Here is a 22,160-nt window from a genome sequence, read left to right on the forward strand (position 1 = left end):
GGGGGGGCTTAGGCCATCTGAGCTACCAGGAAAGGACACTCTCCACTTGATGTGCTGCCTGCAGGCTGTGTGGTGTGCTCCAGATCCCCAGTTTTTTTTTTGTTTGTTTTTTTTTTGAGTTGTCACTCATGCTGCGGCAGGTTTTAGCAATGTGGCTCTGTCTACATCATTTCTGTTCCTATAAGTAATCCCTCACCCATATTCTTGTAGGTAAGCTCAGCAGAATGCGCTGGTTCACCAAGTAGACTTACATGTTGCACCTCCTTGGGGAATGTCTTATGACCCAACAAGCATGTAGGGAATCTTATAGCATTTGCCTTAAGATGTCATAAGCTTGGTGCTGTCACATATCATTATTTTCAACGCACCATACTCCCCACCCTGCTTGGAAGGTCCGGTTCAAATATTTCTCATTCACAAAACCTTCATATCTGTCCTAGCTCACAGGATGGCTTTCAGCTAAGAAAAGATGGCTTTCAGCTAAGAAAATATTGAAGCTTGTTTGTAATATACAACGCTGACCTTCTTGGGGACTAACGAGATGGTTTAGTGGGTAAATTGCTTGTTTGGCAATTATGAAGACCCAAGTTCAGATCCTCAGCGCTGGGATAAAAGCCGAGTGCAGTGGTGTGCATCGGTAGCCACGGCACTTGGAGAAGCATCAGAGATAGAACTGTTGGAGCTTACTAGACTACCAGCCTACCCAAATCAGTGGGTTCTCAGTTCAGTGAAAGACCTTGTCTCAAAAACCATGATGGAGGGTGGCGGAGGAAGACATTGGACCTCGTGTATACACAGCACACAAAACAAACAAACAAAAGCAAAAACCGGGCAGGGCAAGTTCCAATCCTTGCTTGAAAATCGGCTTAAAGTCTCTCAGAGATTTACAGACATTACAGACAAGGCCAACTTAAATTATTTTATGTTCCTTTTCTACAGAATTTTCATTTCTATTGTGATTATTTATCTAAGCAAACAACCTTTCACTCAATCAGTTTCCCATATGGAGACTACGAGACCTCTAGTTTGAGCAAGACTTACCCAATAGGGCCTGCCACATTTGTATTCGGTCCCAGTGCATGCATTCCTTAAAATACACTGTAGCGACATGATCTTTCCCAGCTGGCTCAGTCTGGTTAGAGGAAATGACTTCACTTACTCTTTCCTTGGCCCTCAAGACCCACCACCCTGCCTCTCTCTTCAGCCACATCTATGCTGGGAAGGCAAGCATGCACTACACACAGTTCCCTTCCCGGTGGCTCAGGTTTGATTTGGCCAACAGCAAGTGCTCATAGATAGCAAGGTGGTTGGAAAGTCAGGTCGGGGGGGATCTACTCCTGTGACGACGTCCCTTGACAGATGCCACTGTGTCCAGTAGTGCCTATCAGACCTAACATGTCTTAGATGCCAGTAACCATTATCCCCTCTAGGCCTGAGTTATGATGGAAATTATTCTTCTCTGCTACTAACTCTAGATCTGGTAACTCTGCCGAGAGCTTCCTGGGCCCTAGCGAATCGCACCTTGTTAACTTCCTGAAATAACACCAGCTGCTTATGTCATCTGGTTCCTGCCAGAACTCCAACTGAATCTTGAATTCAGACTCTGAACATCAGGAGAAGACCCGCTCTGGATGTCGCTGCTCTTTGCTGTGGCCGAGGGACCACAGGAAAGCTGTAGTGGGTGGGTCTCATTACCAGCAAAGGGAACACCCCATTACAAACCCTCAAGCAACAACTGGCTAATGCCACACATCAATCGGTAAGAAAATGAAAGGGCCACTGAGTTCTGTATAGAAAGATAAGTGTAGCCAAATATTTTGTAACCTGTATCAGATATTACAACCTCAACAAAATCTAGTGATTCCTAATCCTACGACCGCCGAGCATATCTTGAAAAAGCAGAGAGTGGTGAACAACATCAGACAGAAGACAGACGTTAGAAAAATGAACACGGACTACTATTACTGGAGTGGTGAAGCTCAGAAAGCCCACACACATTCAGAGAGGCTCCCTCCCATTGCATTATACAAATACAGATATGTATATGTGCATGTCTGCAGGGATGTAACCCATCCATGGGCAAGAGACCTCTATTAACTGAACTGTGGTCTGTCCTAAGACATTCTATTTCAGAAAAAGAACATTGGATTTTCACTTGACATTGGATTGCTCTCTGAAGAACCTTCTCCCAAAGTGTCTGTTAATGTTTCGATCTTAAATGTCCACCAAAGGCTCATGAGATGAAGTTCCCCCAATATAATCGTGTTCTGTGGTTGGACTTTGAGGAAGTTACTGGTCACAACAGTCTGCCCTCAGCATGGATTAGTTCACTGATGAACTCACACCTTGATGGACAGTTAGGAGGTTTTGAAGTTGAAGGAGAGGGACCTACTTGGAGAGAGAGCATCCTTGAGAGCTTACTTTGTGGGCCATTTCTTGTTTTGTTCTTTATTGTTGCTTTGTTTTGTTTTGTTTTATGTTTGTCTGTTTGTTTGGCTATTATGAGGTAGGCAATTGGGCTGGAGCCTCTGAAATCACCAAACAAAACTAACCCTTTCTCCTTAGGTATGTGCCACCACTAGAAGCTGAGAAACATGCTTTCTCACTCTTCTGGTAGCCTTTCACCTTCCACACGCCAAGCCTTTTTCCCCCCAGGACAGTGTTCTCAGGTGACTCATTTGCCCAAATGAAGGGAAATGCTTCACTTCATCTTCCCTGTGTACTTGAACTTACCTTTCTTAATCACGTCTTTTTCTTCCTTCTCTTTCTCCTCTTCCTCCTCCTCTATTTACTGCTTCTCTCACTCAAGAACATCTAATAAAAAAAAAAGTTTATCTTAAGATACACATTGAGATCTCATCCATATTTATATCAATTTCCAGACCATGAAATTCCTTATTGGCAGACAGAGTTCTCTTTGCTTATGCCTAAAACTTATAACAAAGCACACCTTGAAGGTACACTTAAAACAGTGGCATGCAACAGAAACCAAAAGAGGGAATCTTCTTATTCCTTTCATGTGAATGGAGTGTGAATGGACACATTTTCCTCACTCAAAGTACCTAAAGGATAGCACTGGCTGTGGGATTTAGCATAGGAGGCATTCAGAAGGAAGGAAGATTGGGGTCATAACAGTGACACCCAGTATTTAATGTGGTGTGCTAGATGTGGAGCCCATGAAATCCATGCTGGGCTCAAAGCCACCAGTGGAAAACACTTATGTGTGCAGTCACAGTTCCTGGCAAGTGTCTTTCATAATGGGTACAGTCTCTCTGGCACAGAACACAGACCCTATGCTTCCAAGCTAACCTCCACCCTCCTCTGAAGTCACAGGGCTGCCCCAGTATAGGACCAACAGACAAGGAATATAATTAATAGTGCCCTTTCAATCACCTTGCAACGCTCATTCCCTTGACTCTAAAGTAGAGTAGTTTCCATTTACTCTTTAGCATTTGGGCTTGGGCATCAAGAGATTATCTCAACCCAAGGGCCTTAAAGCTTCAAATTAGCACCTTCACTATACAATATGATTCATGCCCAGAGAACTTTCCCATCTGAGACTAATTAACTCACCACACATGGCTGCGAGGTAAGCATGATGTGGTCATCGCTGAGGTGTGAGGAGGAATTGGAGCTGGGGAGGTCACAGCTTGTGCTAAAGTTATTAAGGGTACTGGCAGGGGAATTATGTCATCAAACAGGAATCTGGCTCAGCTCCTCCGCCCACTCTAGAACCTAGACCTACTTACCACATTTTGCCCATTAATTCCTTATTGATCTTTGTTGAAGTGCAGGCAGAGAGTCCAGCACATAGGAGGATTTCAATGAAAGAGCATGCTCAACTCCTCCGGCGCCATTTCTATGCTACCTCAGCATCAGAAGTCACTATCCCGGATCTACTCCAGGACGATGTCTAACTGGATGCTGGATTTGGGAAACAAGCCTAAGAATGACACATCTTCCCCCAGCTTCCCAGGAAGCACACGGTAAGGCTCTCTCTTAGAGCCACGGGTGCACAGGCAGCCTTGGGCGCAGGGTCAGCAGGTGCTGAGATGGCAAACCGCTCAAAGCAGCAACACGGTGGCAGAGCTTTCTCGGCACACTTGACTGGGGCCTTGCTCTGCAGCACACCCTGTCTCTCATTCCCCCACAGAGCGGCATACAGCAAATATGTCAACTCGCTCTACTGTCAGCCTTTCTGATTCTGCTGGAGAACCAGGGTAGATTAGTGTCCAGGGAGAAGCGAGCGTCAACCTCCCAGGTCACGTCTTTTTTCTCTCGTTGATTCCTCATCATCCTCTACCTGCCCCAAGCTCTGAGCCTTTTTGTTGTCACTGTTTACTTGCCTGTTGCTGCACAGTGGAGAAACTTTTCCCACTCGTGATTCTCTTTTGCCTGAGAATTTTTTTACATGTCCTACGTGGACACGTAAAAATAGGCATACAGAATTACAGAATAACACTGATTCACAACAAGTCAAAACAAATTTTATTTTAGAGCAACTCTTAGGCAAACATGGTATTTTACTATTTAAGATGGGAGTACTCTGTATACTAATGAGATGGATAAACTTGTTTAATTTTACACGAAGAATTAAATTTTGGGCTGGTGAGTTAGTCTAGTGGCTAAAGGTGCCTGCTGCCAAGACTGACAGCATGTCTAGGACATACATGGTGGGGAAAGGGCTGTTTCTTGACCTTTATGTATGTGTCATGCTGTGTGAGTGCCTCCTCACACAAAATAAATATTGAGATAAGTTTTTAAAGGATTAAATTATGGTAGAATATTTTATTCTGCAGGATACAGAGGATTCTCTACACTTCTTAGCGTATTGATTTACAGTAGTCAATGCTGAAGTGCCACTTTGCATTAATGTACTATACAAAATACAGAAGTAATGTTTATGGCCATGTTAGAAATCGTTGGAAATTCTGTCCTCATCCCAAGCCAAAATGCATTTCACAACATTTTTATGAAGCTCACATCAGCAACACAATCTGCAAGTTTTTTTTTAAAAAAAAAATCACATTCTAATGCAATAGAACCCAAAACGTACTGAGAAATAATGGAAGGAAAATATTAAAATTTGTTGTCTACCATAATTAAAGCATGTTTTTATAAGAGTATAAAACTTTTTGTTGATGGTAACATTGAAAAAGAAAAACCCTGTGACTCACAACCTAACGTAGTCTCAATGTGAGCTGGTTTTCCAGACAGGCAGTACTCACTGATGTCACATAGGGCGCAGGCATGCACAGGGCAAAGCACACACGCTGTATGTTCAGGACCAAGGTTGTGTGATGTACCACAGACCAGTAGTGCAGAAACACCACGGATGAATTGTGCTTTTGATCTTGAACTGATCTGAGGTACTTGCACATTCAAAATTTGTCTCTCACTCTTACCAAACTTTTCAGGACCACACATACTATCACGACACACAGTTTAGGAAGCTGTTCTGTATACTTTGCCTTTACTGGTCCTTTCCTTTGGGAACACAACCTCATACATGTCAGCTCCCATCCCTACATCGTCAGTTTCTAAATTACCAGCCTAAGGAATGTGCTTTGTAAATCATATTTTTTGACACCTTTATACAGCTTGGATTGAGTAAGGGCTTACTGCTCCATTTAAACAGTAGCTCTAATAATCATTAAAATGCTCTAACTTTTCAATAATTTAAATAGTACAATACTATGAGTAGACAAACAACTAGGACAGACTAGAAAGTACAGAAAAAAAACTAAAATATACTGGCAAAGTAAGACAGATTTTTAGAAGTTATGTTAGGACAGCAGAATGGGAGGAAAAAATAAAGTTGGATCCCTGTGTTCTATACAAAACCCAAAGCTACTAAAGTCCAGAAGGAAATGTAAACACAAAGTGGCATCAGATGTTATTGAGGAATTCTTAGCCTAATAATATCATGCGGACTATGTTATTCAAGCAGTCTTTATATGTTATTAACATATACTGATGTACTTATGAAGAAAATAATAATGATGTATGTAATTTATGTATTAATATCCTCAATATGAGTTAGATAAGATTGGGCAATAATTCAAATTATTAAAACTGGATGGTGGGTATCTAGGATTTGTTATACTTACTCTAATTCATGAATGCTTAAAATTTTTTTATGATAATTTTTAAGCAGCAGAAGAAAATAAGAAAGATGTGCTTGGAATGGGAAAAGACCCTTCCACCCATGGTATAAAACACAGAAAATGGAAAATTAAAGTTTTAGTAATTCAACCACGTTAAAAAAAAAAAAGTTCCAGTTGAATGGAGGTGATACATGCCTTGAATCCCAGCACTCAGGAGGCAGAGGCAAGTGGATCTCTGAATTCCAGGTCAGTCTTGTCTAGAGAGCAAGTTCCAGGACAGCTAATGCTACACAGAGAAACCCTGTCTCAAAAAATTAAAAAGAAAAGTCCTATATGGAAAAGGTATATACCATAAGCAAAGTCAAGAAACAAGTAGCAATCTGGGGAAAATATTTTCAACTTAAATCACAGACAAAACAAACAAAAACTCAGATAATTTTGCTGGTATGGAAATACCTACTAGAAATCCATAAGAAAACCTATGAACAATGAATACAAAAACTGTCAAAAGACATAAATATTTTATACACCATAAATAAAACAGTCCTTAAACATCATAAGAAAAGTTGACTGTGTTTCCAAATAGGAGAAATTCAAATTTAAAAGATATTTGGAGTTTTCTAGATTTTTGGTCAATCTGACAGGTTTCCATGCTTGCTAATTCTCTCTTCCGAGGAACCCACAAAAGTTAGGCCTTAACATATGCTGCTAATGGGATAGTAGCTGTTAAAGACCGATTCCCAACAGTATTCAAATCTCAGATGCATTGAGCCTTGATCCCAAATTCTAGTTCTGGAAATATCTTCCTCTGTCCATGTACAGTGATATCCCCCCATGATGCTCATTTCCTCACTGTCTGTGACAACAAATGATTAGAAATAACCCCATGTCCATTAAAATAAATGTGTTCACACACACAAACACACACACACACATGTACATCATGTCATCTCTTGGATTTTAGAATCAATGGGATAAAAAAAATATCACGTGTACCTACTTATATATCCATAAATACAGGCAATAAGAATATGTGGAAAATTAACAGAAGTAAAGGCCTGTATCTAGAGTAGCTGGGAAAAAGAAATAAACAATGAGAGGGCAGAAGTAACAAGAGCTGTCTCAAAGGGTACCTTCCCTTATTGGCTTGATTTTTTTCCATCCATGAATACATATGGCTTATTCAAAATACAGATAGAATGAATAATAACGTGACTGGCCTGACAGCTCCTTGTTACCAACCTATTATACAATTAAAACCTGACAGTTCTTCCTAGTGACTTGATGGATGACGGGGTGGGAGGGCAGGATCTGAGCTCCATTCCAGTATCCATATCAAACTGCCAGGCCTAGTGGCGTAGGCTTACAATTTCAGTGCAGAGGAGGCAGAGGCAAGAGGATTCCTGTAGCTCACTAGCCAGGCAGCCTAGCCTCCTCACTGAGATTCAGACCAATGAGGTGAATGGCCTTCCTTGTCTTCTGGTCTCCATATAGCCTTGCATCTGTATACATACATGCATTTGAAAAAAAAAAAAATCCGAACAGTGGATGATGTAAAATAGCACTTTTGTTTAGTTTTTAGAGTACATCACTTGGTGGTGGGGGCAGGGAAAACCAGCAATTTAGCATCCTCATTACATTCTGCAAGTCAGATGGAAGCATTCCCTGACAGCTCAGTGAGAGCCATTCACAGCTGTGTGAAATAAGAACATTTGGTATGTACGTGGTGAGGATGAGGAGTTGCTAGGAAGTACCACCTTCTTTCAGAACAGGAGGATGACACCGTGCCAGCTCCCTGATGCTCACCGCCAGCATCAGCTCCCTTTGCGCTACAGATCCACAGGCACTGATGTTTTCATTTCTGACATCCATTGCTGTCTAGTTCCCACTCCAACCCCAACCTTGATGTTTAGAAGGACTCATCAAAAGTGTCTATAAAAGACAGTCATTACACACAGTAAGACTGAAAGGGGAACTACCATGAAAAGAATCTGACCCACACAAGATAATTAAATGATCACATTATCACATTATAGGGACAAATGCGTAACAATTGGCCCATATTGTTTCAATATCCCTAAAAATGCAGGGAGCGGAGGTAGCCCCAAGCGAATGTACAGAGTAGATGAAGTCCTCAGTTGAACGTGGATCACTGACAAGGACCAATACCCCAGACCTGTGGGAATTGACAATGCCTTCCAACTCTAAGTGTTCAATTGGCCGGTGAATGCAAGAACCAGCTAACCTGCCCTTCTCCTGGTATACACAACAAATCACTGAAGTTCTGGGTTGTGGGAGTTGCTGCCATCAGAGTGAGCACAGCCCACCCAATCCCAGCTTTCTTGTACATATGTCTGTCCTTTCTGCTTTCCTCCATCACTTCAGTCAGGTTTTCAGGACTAAGCCATGCTGGTCAGGGCATAAAAGAGTGATTTATTCTGGGCTCTTTGAAATATTAGAAATAGCTCAGTATCTCCTCCAACTATATTTGAGGTTCTCAGGTCCACTTTTGCAGGCAAAAGAAAGAGACTTGAAATCCCTCACCTGGACCCTCAGCCAAAAGACTCTGAGGCCAAAACCCGCCCTCAAGGAGAAGATGCAGTGTTCCTTTGGACACATATGGAGGGGTGAAAAGACCTCTTTTGAGCTTAGTGAACAAGTTAGGTAGGTTTCCATGACCTCAGCAGTTTCTCAGCCTGAGCACATAACATTGGTCAAGTTACTGCACCTCGGTTTCCTTCTTGTAAAAGTGATGAAATAATAAAAAATAGTGATCTTGAGTAAGTGAGTATCTAAGGGAGGGAAGGAAAGAGAAAGGGAGGGAGGTAGGGAGGGGAGGAGGGAGGGAGTTAACTTTTCCCCAAGCACTTAGAATCATGTCTAGAAGACAGGAAGAATTAAGTAAATGTTAGTTCCTCATAGGCAGCATCTTGGAAGTGACTATGTGTAAGACTGTCTGGAGCCAGTCATCCACGATTACCTCTCAAAAAGTTTGGGAATGCATCCTCTGTCACCATTTTCCTTAGGCTAATTAGCTGTGGTACAAAATGGAAATTACTGAATTTCATAACTTTAATGTTATCAGTGTTGAGTGATTTACACAATCCTGCAGCTAGGAGGTCCCAGGACTGCATTCCTTTCTTTGACAAGTCTGTAGGTCTTCCTGCAAATGAGGCATCTGCTCATCACCTCTTGCCTGAGTACTGACTTTGGGCTGGGGCTAGGTGGAAAAGGTCCATTCCTTTCCCTCCCTCCATGAAAGGCTTGGAGTAAGGAGAGAAGAAGGTAAGGCACACAGAAGGTCAATCCAACCTGCCCACCGCGGCACAAGGAGACTTAGAGGAGTCACAGTTGGATCTGCTCGTGGATCCACAGTGGGTGGATAGTTCCGGGTAACAGCCAGACTCCACAACTAGCTTCTCTTCTCTACCATACATGGAGTCTAAAACTTGTGGCCCAGAAGGAAATGGGAGAAAGCAATGACGACAGGCAGTCATTTCAGCCTCCTCCTGAGGCTCTGCCTCACACTCTACAAACAGGAACTGGGATGCTGTCCCCAGTAAGACACAACCACAGGGCAAGACACTTTCCTAGGGAGGAAAGTGTCACAGATGCCAGTGCCACAGTGAGAAAGGAACAGGGACAGTTGCAAAGTTCCACCTCTGCCTGCTGTTTCCTCCTTTGAGATGGACATTGTAGTTCATTTCGTGGAATAATCTAATTTGTGCCCGTAGGTGCTCTACACATATTTATTCAGATCTTAAAACAATGCTACTATGTGCCAGGCACCACCGTATTCACAGCTGTGGCATCTTCACCTAAAACAAAGGGCCTACCCTCCCCAAATCTTACTTTGCAGTATTTTGCTAATGATTTCCTTAACTCTCCGCACGCAGGGTAGCTTCCTACTTAAGCTAGCATTTATCGATGGTTTGTAAGGGTCAGGCACCCAACACACTCAGTTCATGAAATTCTCACAGCACAGTGAGGTGGGAAACCATTATTATCTCTACTTCTCAGATGAGGAGTCGGAAGTTCAAAGACAGGAAATGCAACTTGCCCAGGGTGATGAAGCTAGTGGGTCAAGGGGAGGAATCCAGTTCAGGTCCAGGTCCCTCCATTTTAATTCACCCATGATGCTACTTTCAAAACCCTTTGCTTTAGTTTGCTGGGGAAAGCAGCTGGGTTTGTAATGGCCTGTTCTGTGTTTTCTTTCTTTGTTTAACATGATTCCATATCTTTTGTACAATACCTTCTAGCATCTGGACAATGGGAATTTAAGAACAATTGCGTCAAGTTGGGGGGCTGTGGCACAGCAGGCTAAAAAATGAGCCATGTGTACATAAGTATTTAAATATATGCAATACACGCCATTTAGTACATTATTCAAATTCTGGGCCTATATAAAAAGGCTTCCAGAACTTACCAGCTGCTTCCTTTTTTGTGATCTCACTGATTCTCACCCAAACAGGCCTCAAAGGAACCATTTTCCAAATCAGCTGCTTTATACGGACACCTGGTCATTGATGTCATTTGCCGTTTTCTCTGTCAACCTCACACTGACAAAGGAAGAGAATCAATTCGAATTCCCACTCCCCAATGTCTTCCTTTTGCCCTCCCTCCCCGCCAAGCCTGGTATTCTAACCCCCTGTAAATGCTAAATGAAACCACAGTTCATGAAGTGAGAGTGATTAAGCAGAGTCTGAAGGGGGTCTGGCAGTCGATGTAATTGTCCTAATCAGTGATGTGACCCCCAGGATGCCAGCCCGGACCACAGCTCTCAGATCTGTGTGTGAGGCAGCATAAGGCCACCGTTTCTGCTGTTTGACAAGCTGCAGGGAGATGAAGATGTTCCTACTCTGGGCTTTAGACCCTTATTATTCTCCTTGATGGTTTCTGTGATCAGTCCACTAACAGGGTGGCAAGGGGAGAGGGGCTTGCAGTGAAACCCGGAATACCCCACAAGCCCCAGAATTCCACAGGAAGCCATCTAGCAGTTCCACGGCACATCACTGGTTCCTTCAGTGGGAAGAAAAAAAGGTATGCGAGAGGAGACTCAGCCTGCCACAGGGAGGCCTCTCTACAGCCTTTTCATCCCGGCAATGGGCCTGGAATGGATCAAAGGTCCAAATGTTTGCGGAATGAAGAAATAGGGTGTGAAAGAAAAGTCACATTTTCTTTTAAGGAGCATTTTACAGAACAAATGCATGCTTCGGGACACTCATTTCAGGCACTGTGCTCCAGTGAGGCCTGACAGGGACCAAGGAGTACAGTAAAGCACATGACTAGTGATCCATATAGATACCGAGGCAACACTTATCTGGTTTCTCACCATTAACTCAAAACAGTAAAAGTTTGCAAAGGAATTGAGGTCGAAGGTATAAAAGTACCAAGCTGATGTCAAAGCAGGAAAACAACAGCTACAGCAGCCACCATCGGGCCAACAATCACTCTAGTTATGAAATCCATCAAGAGGAAGGAATCCCAGAGGCTCGGAAATTTAATCCCTTAATGAGGCATGAAATGTGTAGTAGGCATCAGGATATAAAACAGCAGAACACTTGGTATCAGGATTTTACACCTCTTAGCAAGAGAGTGCATGGAGGAAGGCCAGGTGCTGCTTCAAAGCTCTGTACGGGGTCTAGGCTCTCTGGCAACCTTGAGAAGAGTGCTAGAGACGTGAAACGTGTGCTTTGAACTCTTGAGACCCTAGGATCTATCCTTGGTACCAAGAAGAAAAAGAACATATCTAAGAAAACAGGTTCTGCAGATTCTTGGTGGTCACAGGCTGATGATACCAGGTGTCTTAGTTAGGATTTCTACTGTGTGAAGAGATGCTATGATTGTATTGACTCCTAAAAAAGAAAGCACTTGACTGGGGCAAATGAATCTTGTTAAGAGGCAGAATTCTGGGGTTATGATTGCGGCTCTATTCTGTAACCAAGACTTAGAAGCTGGTGGAAAGATGAATAGTCTTTCCAGGAAAGAGAGAGCAAGAGGGAGAAAGAGACGATATTGATGGAAACAGAGATAAGAACTAAACATAGTGGTCCATTGGAGATGACTGGATACAGAAAATGTGATGGCTGTGCAGCATGTTAACCAACCAGTCATGAAAAAGTGAAATCCTGTTATTTGGGGCAACATGGATGAACTTAGAGAACAGTGAGGCAGGCTCAAAAAGACAGATGCTGTACCCTCTCACTAAATATGCAGAAGCTAAAAATGTTGATGGCCAGGGAGGAGCACAGAAAGACTAGTCAAAGGCACTAAGTTAGAATTATATGGGAGATGGCAGTTCAGTGTCCAAGTGGGTTACCTAGTAATGGGAAGAGGGACTGCCTCTGACATAATCTGATTGGCCTGCTCTTTGATCACCTCCCCCTGAGGGGGGAGCAGCCTTACCAGGCCACAGAAGAGGACAATGCAGCCACTTTTGATGAGAACTGATAGACTAAGATCAGAAAGGAGAGGAGAACCTCCCCTATCAGTGGACTTGGGGAGGGGCATGCATGCAGAAAGGGGAGGGAGGGTGGGATCAGGAGAGGAGGAGGGAGGGGCTTATGGGGGGGATACAAAATGAATAAAGTGTAATTAATAAAAAATTTAAAAAGTTTAAAAAAAAGAATTATATGGGAGAAATAAAAGAGTTACTACTGACAGCAACAGTATGCTGCACACTTTAGAAAAGCTGTAAGAATAGGCTCTGAGTGTTTTACCAGCAATATATAAATGTTTGAATACACAAATGTCAAACTGGATTTGGACATTAAACAACGTTTTCATGTATCAAAATCTACGACGGACCCCAGTAAATGTGTATATATTTTAAATGATAACTTTTGAAAAAACTGAAAAAATATTATCCTCATAGAATTGAGAGTAGATCATCGATGACTGATAGGTAGGTGGGCCTGAAGCAGAGGGTAGGGAGGGAAAATGGAAATGGGAACAGGGTGGAGCTGGGGAGGAGAATGCCACCTAACACTGCATCAAATGGCACAGTCATTAGAGTTGGCATCGATTGATTATATTCTTGAAAAATAGCCAATAGGGAAGGTTGGATTTGCAGTGACTTGGCCAGGCCACTTACTTTGATAAAAGTATGTACAAATACTCAAGTAGCTCACTGAGTCCCATAAATAGATGTAATCGCTAGGCAACAACTAAGCATACATTTGGACGTGTGTGCATGTGTGTATGTATTGTGTGCATGGGTGTGTATGTATGTGTTTGTGCACATGTGTGTGTGTGTGTGTTGTGTTGTACGTGTTGTGTGTGTGTGTGCTATGTGTGTATGCTCATGTACTAAGGAGAAGAAAGGCTGGGAGAAGAGCACAGCCACAAGCTGGGAGGCCAAGAACAGGGAGAGAATGACAGTGGAATTAGGCTGTGTGCTAGCTAGATGAAAGAAGGGTTTGACAAGAACCTTAAACAACCACAGAAAGTCAGGAGTTGAGTTTTGATCGTTTAAGCAACAATAAAGTGGACTGTCATAGTCAGAACTGACCCAAAGAAAGGCGTCATGGCATTCACGCAGCAGAGGGTGAGGACTGGAGGTGAGGGGACAGGAACAGACACCAGTCAGGAGGGTGGAATCCAGTATGGGTGGCACTGCACAGAATCAACAGCACAGCATCTCATCCGAGGCCACTGGGCAGCTGTGACATATAAGAGTCTGTTGACCTAGAAGTGGGATTAGAGGAGGGGAAGGTGTTTGGTACTTCACAGCCACTTGAGGCTGGATGACCTAAAATGCATTAGGAACTGTCTCCGGGACTCAGCATGAACTAGGGTGAAATTTTGCCTTCCTAAGCCTCTGCTGAGTACAGCTTCCTGCCCCCAACACACTCGGACAGTGGCTGTGAGGGAAAGGGGCTCCACAGACTTCTGCAGATGAAGGTTTCTGGGTAAGGCTATTACTCTTGACCCCTTAGTTCCACTGAGGTGAGAGTGAAATGGCTTTTTTTTCCTAGAATATGTTAGTTGGGTCAAGGGTTCTATACCTTAAATCATTTGCTGACCTATGTATGTAACCCAGACTCAGCATTATACAGATAAAAAAGGCAGGACCAGAAAGATACAGGGCTTAGTCCAAGGGCATAGGGCAAATGAGGCCAGTTGAAAGACCATTTGAGCCTTATTAATTAATATGAAGCCCCAGGGACAGGTTTCCTTCAAGTCCCCATTCTGCAACTGTGACAGAAACAGTTCCCAGAGAAACAGGTAGCCCTGAAGACAGCGGCACAGCTGTCTTTCACCCTCAGCCATGCAGGCCCTGAGCAAGAGGAAGGAGATTCAAGCTAAGCCTCCCGCTGCGAATAAACCCAGGTTGCTTCTTTTAAATATTTTTTCATCATCATTATTATTATTAATTATAATTTACTCACTCTGTATCCTGACCCTAGTCCTCTCCCTCATCTCCTCCTGTTCCCACCCTCCTTCCCTCTCCCCCCCATGTCCCTTCCCTAGTCCACTGATAGTAAAGGTCCTCCTCCCCTACTATCTGACCCTAGCCTATCAAGTTTCATCAGGACTGTCTGGATCCTCTTCCTTTGTGGCACCTCCCACTTCACCAGGGGGAGGTGATCAAAGAGCAGGCAACCAAATTCATGCTAGTGACTGCCCTTGTTCCCCTTACTACGGAACCGACATGAAGACTGTGCTGCCCATGAGCTACATCTGAGCAGGGGATCTAGTTCCTCTCCATGCCTGATCCTTGGTTGATTCATCAGACTCTGCAGAACCCCCTGGGCCCAGATTTTTTGGCTGTGTTGGTCTCCTTAAGATTCCCTGCACTCTGCCCAAAGTCTCGGCATCTGCTTTGATACCCTGCTGGGTAGAATTTTTCAGAGGCCCTCTGTGGAAAGCTCCTGTCCTGTCCTCTCCTACAAGTTCCCTGTCTTCTCCTACTTCTGATGTCTAACCTATGGAACTGAAAAGTTCATCCTGAGTGAGGTAACCTAGAAGCAGAAAGACACACATGATATATACTCACTTATAAGTGGATCTTAGCCATTTAATATAGGATAAACATACTAAAATCTATAGTTGTGAAGAAGCTAAACAACAAGGAGGACCCCAGGGAAGAGGCTTAATCCTCATTCAGAAGCCGAGGTTGCTTTTAACAATAAGAAAGTTTAGTTAGCCATGGCTCAGACTCACTCACTTTTCAGTTATATTTTTTTCCTTTAGAGTTCTCTAGTACACAAAGACTGAGATCAAAATAAAGGACACCCACACCACCACCACCAACCACCTTGAGGAAAGGCTGCATTGTGTTTGGGAAAGAAAAAGAAGTGAGCCCTTCTGGAGTCCTACTGCTAACAAAGAATTACTACCTAGAAGTATGTAGAAGTGAGGAATCATGAAACTTGGCTGGTGTTCCATGTGTAACAGCATAGGTGATGGTTTCCAGCCACAATACCGCCCGCTGAATCAGGAAGTTTAGAGAGGGGGGAGGGGAAGCCAGGACGCCCCTAGTAAATCTTTGTGTATTCCAGTCATAAACAAGAGTTCCCTCACTTTGCATGCTGCCTGCCATCACCTTAACTGTGTTTATCATTTCAGACAAAGAGTCTTCAGGAAGCAAGAACATCCTTCTTCCTTGACGGCACATGCTGATTAAATCTTCTGGAGAAAAGTTAGGCAAACCAGAAGCTGCCTCCTCTCCAGTCACCCAGAAGCTGACTTTCCAGCACACATATCTCCTTCCCTTTTCTTGTTGTCAGGGAAAATAAATAAAGGTGATAAAATTTCGTAGCAAGTTTCTACTGAAGATGTAGCTGTTTTTGTCTGAACTCATGCTGAAAAATTTCCTACCAGCTTTGTGAATTATCTAGTAACAAAGAGAATGGTGAAGCCAGCGGGTGTTTTCTGTTAGTGCAGAAAAGCTGGAGAGAAAGCAAGGGATGTTGGGCTTGACAGTCTAGAAGAGCTGTCCCCCAGCGAGCCAGCACACCCCCTTTCAGGAGAGAAGATGCAGGGGAGTGAAGCTTAGTTTGCAATTTCGCTGGTGGCAAGAGACTGGAAGATAGAAATTGGCAGCTCTCTGCAAACTGATTAATGAATGCCCAGATCTCCAGAATGTGTGGTTTAAAAAAAAAATCTACAACAAATCAGGAACTGCCTGCCCTGCTAACAGAAATACATCCCAGTTAGAAATCTGGAGAAACAATTACATCAGTGGCATATGTGCTGATCTGAGCAGTAGAACTTGTCTCTTCAATCTCCCCTGTTAGAAATATAAAAATCTGCTTAATAAATCACACAGCTCTCTAGACTTCACAAGCAATTCACCAACATAAAAGATCCAGATTTTACAACAGTTATCTGCACTGCCAGCTAGCTGCTAACAGCTAGTGAAATGAAAGGACTTAGTCTGAGTGGTAAGAGATCTTGTGTGGCTGCTAAAACAAATCTGCATCACAGCAGAGATTTCTGATTTCTGTCAAAGACCTATAACTGCTGGGGAGAATATAAGCCTCTTGGATCACCACCCTGGCCACTCACTCCACAGACTGCCCTTTTCCATTCTTCCCAAATAACTGAAGCATCACTGTGGGTAGGATACAGGGACTCCCAGAATGCACTTCTATCCCTGGCTTGCCACAGGTCAATGATTCTTACATCACTGTGTACAGCCTGAGGTTTTGTTCCTCACTCCCAAACTTGGAAAACTACTAATTAGCTCACGAAGAAACAATATGTAATCCCACAGCCACTGCAGTAGCCGTACATGAATGGTATGGGCAGATGTATACGTTCATGCTTCACCTAATAAAGAGAATTAATTTCCATCCAGGCCAGCTCTAAAGACTGTACCTCAATCCTCCAAGGAAGGTGGGAGGCGTGCTTTGTGCAGACTGGCTCGGCCTTTGATGGATTTATTGAGAAGACCTACTGGCTAGAATAAGCACAAGAATGTGCTGTGGTTGAAAAAGAAGAGTGACAGGCTTCCAGGAGCCCGTAAAACAGTCGTCTGGCTGAGGAGATCATGTTGACAATGCATTAGGCATTGGTGATGTTGAATGGAAAATACAGTTTCAAAGGCAAGGTAAGCTAGCAGCTGGTGTCTGCCTAAAAGTGCTGGGGAAAGAGCTCCCAGACTCTGTGAATGTGGGGCCAGGATCACTGCTTAGCCTCCCAGCAGGGGAGGGCAGAGTAAAGTGAAAGAAACTCACATTTACTTAATTTTGTACTGACCTCTAGTGCCCAGGGATGAGGAGGTACCGTCCTTGAAATGTAAGGTTTAAAAAAAAAAAAGATGAAAAATTAATATTAAAGCCCTGGTATTAATGGAGGAAGGAAAGGAGAGAGGTAAGAGAAGTCTGAGGATAAAATATCCAGCCTTACTGAACACAGCGGGCTACTTAGAAGGATAAATATGTTCTGGATTTAACCCAAGTCTTTAATATCTAGTTCAGATCCTGAACTTAGTATTGCTCTTCAGTTTAGGAACTGTTAACTCTCAGAGTATCAAATTCCCCTCTGTCATCAGTACAAGGATCCTGGTGAGGAACAAATTAAAAGACAGACGGGATGAAAAGAGAAAACAAGGGCTGATGAGATGGCTCAGAGGCTAAGAGCACTGGCTGCTCTTCCAGGGGCCCTGAGGTCAATCCCCAGCAGCCACAAGGTGGCTCATGACCATCTATAAAGGGATCTGACATGCAGTCAGAACATTCCTACATTTTTTAAAATAGATAGATAGATAGATAGATAGATAGATAGATAGATAGATAGATAGATAGATAGATAAATAAATAGAGTAAAAAAAAATGAAGAGAGGAAATGGCAGTGTTTTGCATAGTGCCTGGTAAGTAGTAAGCACTCAACAAATGCTAGCTGTCCCCCAGGGTCCTTGCTTTCCAGTGTAGGAACACTCTGGCAGCAAGGAGACAGTCCAGGCTGTGTTAAGAAGATGGCCCTGTCTGAGTTCTTTGTTAGACGGGGTGGATTCTTCTGAGCCACCATTAGCCCGAAGAACAGGCCCTGCACAGCGCCTGCTGAAGCTCCCTGGATAATGAAGTGCTGACAGGCACGTGATCTACTCACAGAGCATGTACCGTCCCCTCCCATTCTTGCAGATCTCAGGGCTAAGCATCCCATGTTCCACTGCTCCTGGTAACTGACATTCATTTTCTTTACAAAAGGCAAGACTCCTAGCTCCAAAGAAACAAAGTGAGTGGGGGACAGACAGCAGGAACCGGCCAGATGGAAGCAGACCTTGAGCAACTAAATACAATAAACCTCTCTTGTTACTGCCAGGGCCCTGGAAGCAGAATCCTGAGCATCTTTATGACTGAACACCTTGGCCAGCTGGCTTCCTAGCAGAGAGAAACAGAGGGCTGGCCAAAAGTGAAAAAAATAAAGTGTTTCCTGCCACAAAAGAGAAGATGGGGATGTAGTTGAAGACAGAGGCAATGGGGTATCCAGGTTTGTTCTCTTGCTCATGGCACTGGTCAGACTCACTCAGCTTACAGGTTTTGAGGGCGTTTCCCTTCGGCCCACTGCTGAGAATCGCACCTGCATCTAAGGAACATGCCGGCCGTGCCTCTGGTAGTAACTGATATACCATCTTTCATGCTCTATAAAACCTGCACGCAGCTGGTATGGTCTACTTCAAATCTGCACAGACAACTTACCCAGGATGGGTGACATTATGTCGTTACCATGAATGACATAAGACATTCAAGGTAAAGATGGCTGGACACCGCCTGTTAGAGGTGAATAGTGGTATAATAGGGAAGGCATTTTCTATGTGCATTGATTGCAGATTTAAATGCTGTTGTAATTTTGAAGTGTGTTATATGTGTGTCCCATAGGGCTGCTTGTGAGGTGATTTATAGTCATTGTACCACTGCTTCCTGTTCAGTCCATCAGGTAGCTCTCATGTCAGGTGACTATCAGACAGGTCCTGTGAACTGCCACTTTTACTGGACTACATAACCAAAGCAATAAACCAGATGTAGGTTGGAGGTCTATAGATGGTTGAGAAAAGGGCCAGAAGTTTGGCAAATATTGTGACCAAGTGCAAGACACAAGAGCTGTGGTAGACATCAGGCCAAGTCTAGATCCTCATCTCTAGGTAGTGGACCAAGAAAGGCTTCATTCCTTTCTTCAATGCCCCTTTCCCTTTTCCAAAACTAACAACTGAGTCCTTACTCCATAATGAACAGTGTGCTCTGACCTCTGAGATCGCTAGGCAGCTACTTGTTTGTCTCAGACCGATCTACTAGGCATTATATTTACTGTCTTATTTATAAAACTCCATCTTTACTGTATAAGCCACACAAGGAAATGCTTGTGTATCTTCCCAACAGGGTGTTACGATTATAAATCTTTTCCTTTCTCTTGATTGTAACACTTTGAAGGCAAGAGCCATGTCCTATGTACTAAGTACTCTGCGTGACATTGAAGATTCTCAAGCCACCATTGTTCTGGATTAATAAATCAAGGTGTGTGTTGGTAAGCAGCTGGTTTGTGAACAAACACAAAAGGAAGAGACCAGTGAGGTATAAGACAGTAAATTAAAGTAAAAGACTGCCTGACTAATTGCCCTTCCAATTCCATGGGGCTATCACATGAGTGCAGTCTTACACAGGACCTGGATTTTACCAGGGCACTGGACAGCGTTTGTATCTATGGGGAACGAGTGGCACGTTGTGAGCTGCCAACTAATGCCCTGAACGGACGAGCCCCAACAGTAACTGCTCAACACAAGATGTAGAACCTTGTCTTCATTTATTCTGTTTAACGTTTTTATCGACTACTTGAGTAATGATAGGAAGACTTCTTATCAACCTAATGAGGGCGTCATGCCAGGAAGGGCAGCCAGCATGCTGCACACAGGAATCAAGGTCTATAAGAAAGGCTTGGCCCAAGCTGAATTCAACAACCAGGCTAAATGTAAAGTTATACACTTTGGTTCAAAGAATAAACAAGTGAGCTCAGAATGGCCAAGGCCTCAGCAGACTGGGATTAGTTTGCATGACTGTTATAGCTAATTAGCAAACACCATTTTTTTTAATTAATTAATTTATTTATTTATTTATTTTTTATATTAATCACAGGTTATTTATTTTGTATCCCAGCTATAGCCCCCTTCCTCATTCCCTCCCAACCCCACCCTCCCTTCCTCATCTCCTCCCTGCCCGTTTCCAAGTCCACTAATAGGGGAGGACCTCCTCCCCTTCCATCTGACCCTAGCTTATCAAGTCTCTTCAGGACTGGCTGCAATGTCCTCTTCTGTAGCCTAGCCAGGCTGCTCCTCGGGGGTCGAAGGGCTCGTTGTTGACTTCATGTCAGAAATAGTCCCTGCAACTAAAGGAGATCAAGGGGATACAAATCGGAAAGGAAGAGGTCAAAGTGTCACTTTTCACAGATGATATGATAGTATATATGAGCGACCCCAAAAATTCAACCAGAGAACTCATCCAGTTGATAAACACCTTCAGCAAAGTGGCAGGATACAAAATCAACTCAAAAAAATCAGAAGCCCTCCTGTATACCAAAGACAAAAGGGCCGAGAAAGAAATTAGGGAAACAACACCCTTCACTATAGCCACTAACCACATAAAGTACCTTGGGGTGACACTAACCAAGCAAGTGAAAGACCTGTTTGAGAAAAACTTCAAGTCTCTGAAGAAAGAAATTGAAGAAGATCTCAGAAGATGGAAAGATCTCCCATGCTCATGGGTTGGTAGGATTAACATTGTGAAAATGTCCATACTGCCAAAAGCAATCTACAGATTCAATGCAATTCCCATCAAAATACCAACTCAATTCTTTACAGACCTTGAAAAAAAGATTCTCAGCTTCATATGGAGAAACAAAAAACCCAGAATCTCCAAAACAATCTTGTACAACAACAGATCATCTGGAGGTATCTCCATCCCCGATCTCAAGTTGTACTACAAAGCAATAGTAATAAAATCTGCATGGTATTGGCATAAAAACAGAAAGGAGGATCAATGGAACCGTATAGAAGATCCAGAAATAAACCCACACACCTATGAATACTCGATATTTGACAAAGAAGCCAAAACCATTCAATGGAAAAAAGACAGCATCTTCAACAAATGGTGCTGGTCCAACTGGATGTCCACATGCAGAAAATGAAAATAGATCTATATTTATCACCCTGCACAAAACTAAAGTCCAAGTGGATCAAAGACCTCAACATAAAACCAGATACTCTAAATCTGTTAGAAGAAAAAGTGGGGAACAGCCTAGAACTCATTGGCACAGGAGACAACTTCCTGAACAGAACACCAACAGCACAGGCTCTAAGAGCAACAATCAATAAATGGGACCTCATGAAACTGAAAAGCTTCTGTAAAGCAAAGGACACTGTCATCAAAACAAAACGCCTGCCTACAGATTGGGAAAGAATCTTCACTAACCCTTTATCTGACAGAGGACTAATATCGAGTATATACAAAGAACTAAAGAAGCTGAAAAGCAGCAAACCAAGTAATCCAGTTAAAAAATGGGGAACAGAGCTAAACAGAGAATTCTCGACAGAGGAATATCGAATGGCAGAGAAACACTTAAAGAAATGCTCATCCTCATTAGCCATCAGGGAAATGCAAATCAAAACGACCCTGAGATTTCACCTTACACCCATCAGAATGGCCAAAATGAAAAACTCAAGGGACAACACATGCTGGAGAGGTTGTGGAGAAAGGGGAACCCTCCTCCACTGCTGGTGGGAATGTAAACTGGTACAACCACTCTGGAAATCTATCTGGCGCTTTCTAAGACAATTAGGAATAGTGCTTCCTCAAGACCCAGCTATACCACTGCTAGGTATATACCCAAAGTTTGCTCAAGTACACAAAAGGGATATTTGCTCAACCATGTTTATAGCAGGTTTATTTGTAATAGCCAGAACCTGGAAACAACCCAGATGTCCATCAACGGAGGAATGGGTACAGAAATTGTGGTATTTTTACACAATGGAATACTACTCAGCAATCAAAAAGGAGGAAATCATGAAATTTGCAGGCAAATGGTGGGATCTAGAAAAGATCATCCTGAGTGAAATAT

General features: G+C 43.2%; 1 protein-coding gene across 1 annotated transcript in view; it reads right to left on the minus strand.

Annotated features, from left to right (window-relative positions):
- Positions 1-22,160, minus strand: part of Lypd6b (LY6/PLAUR domain containing 6B) — a 161,375-nt gene that overhangs the window by 23,846 nt on the left and 115,369 nt on the right. Inside the window, exon 2 of the mRNA XM_055600489.1 lies at positions 2,734-2,814. The gene's annotated coding sequence lies outside the window, so the exon portion shown is untranslated. The remainder of the gene's footprint in view (positions 1-2,733; positions 2,815-22,160) is intronic.

The sequence above is a fragment of the Psammomys obesus genome, unplaced genomic scaffold (assembly GCF_907164565.1).
Source record: "Psammomys obesus unplaced genomic scaffold, mPsaObe1.curated_primary_1811, whole genome shotgun sequence".
In the NCBI taxonomy this organism is placed as follows: domain Eukaryota; kingdom Metazoa; phylum Chordata; class Mammalia; order Rodentia; family Muridae; genus Psammomys; species Psammomys obesus.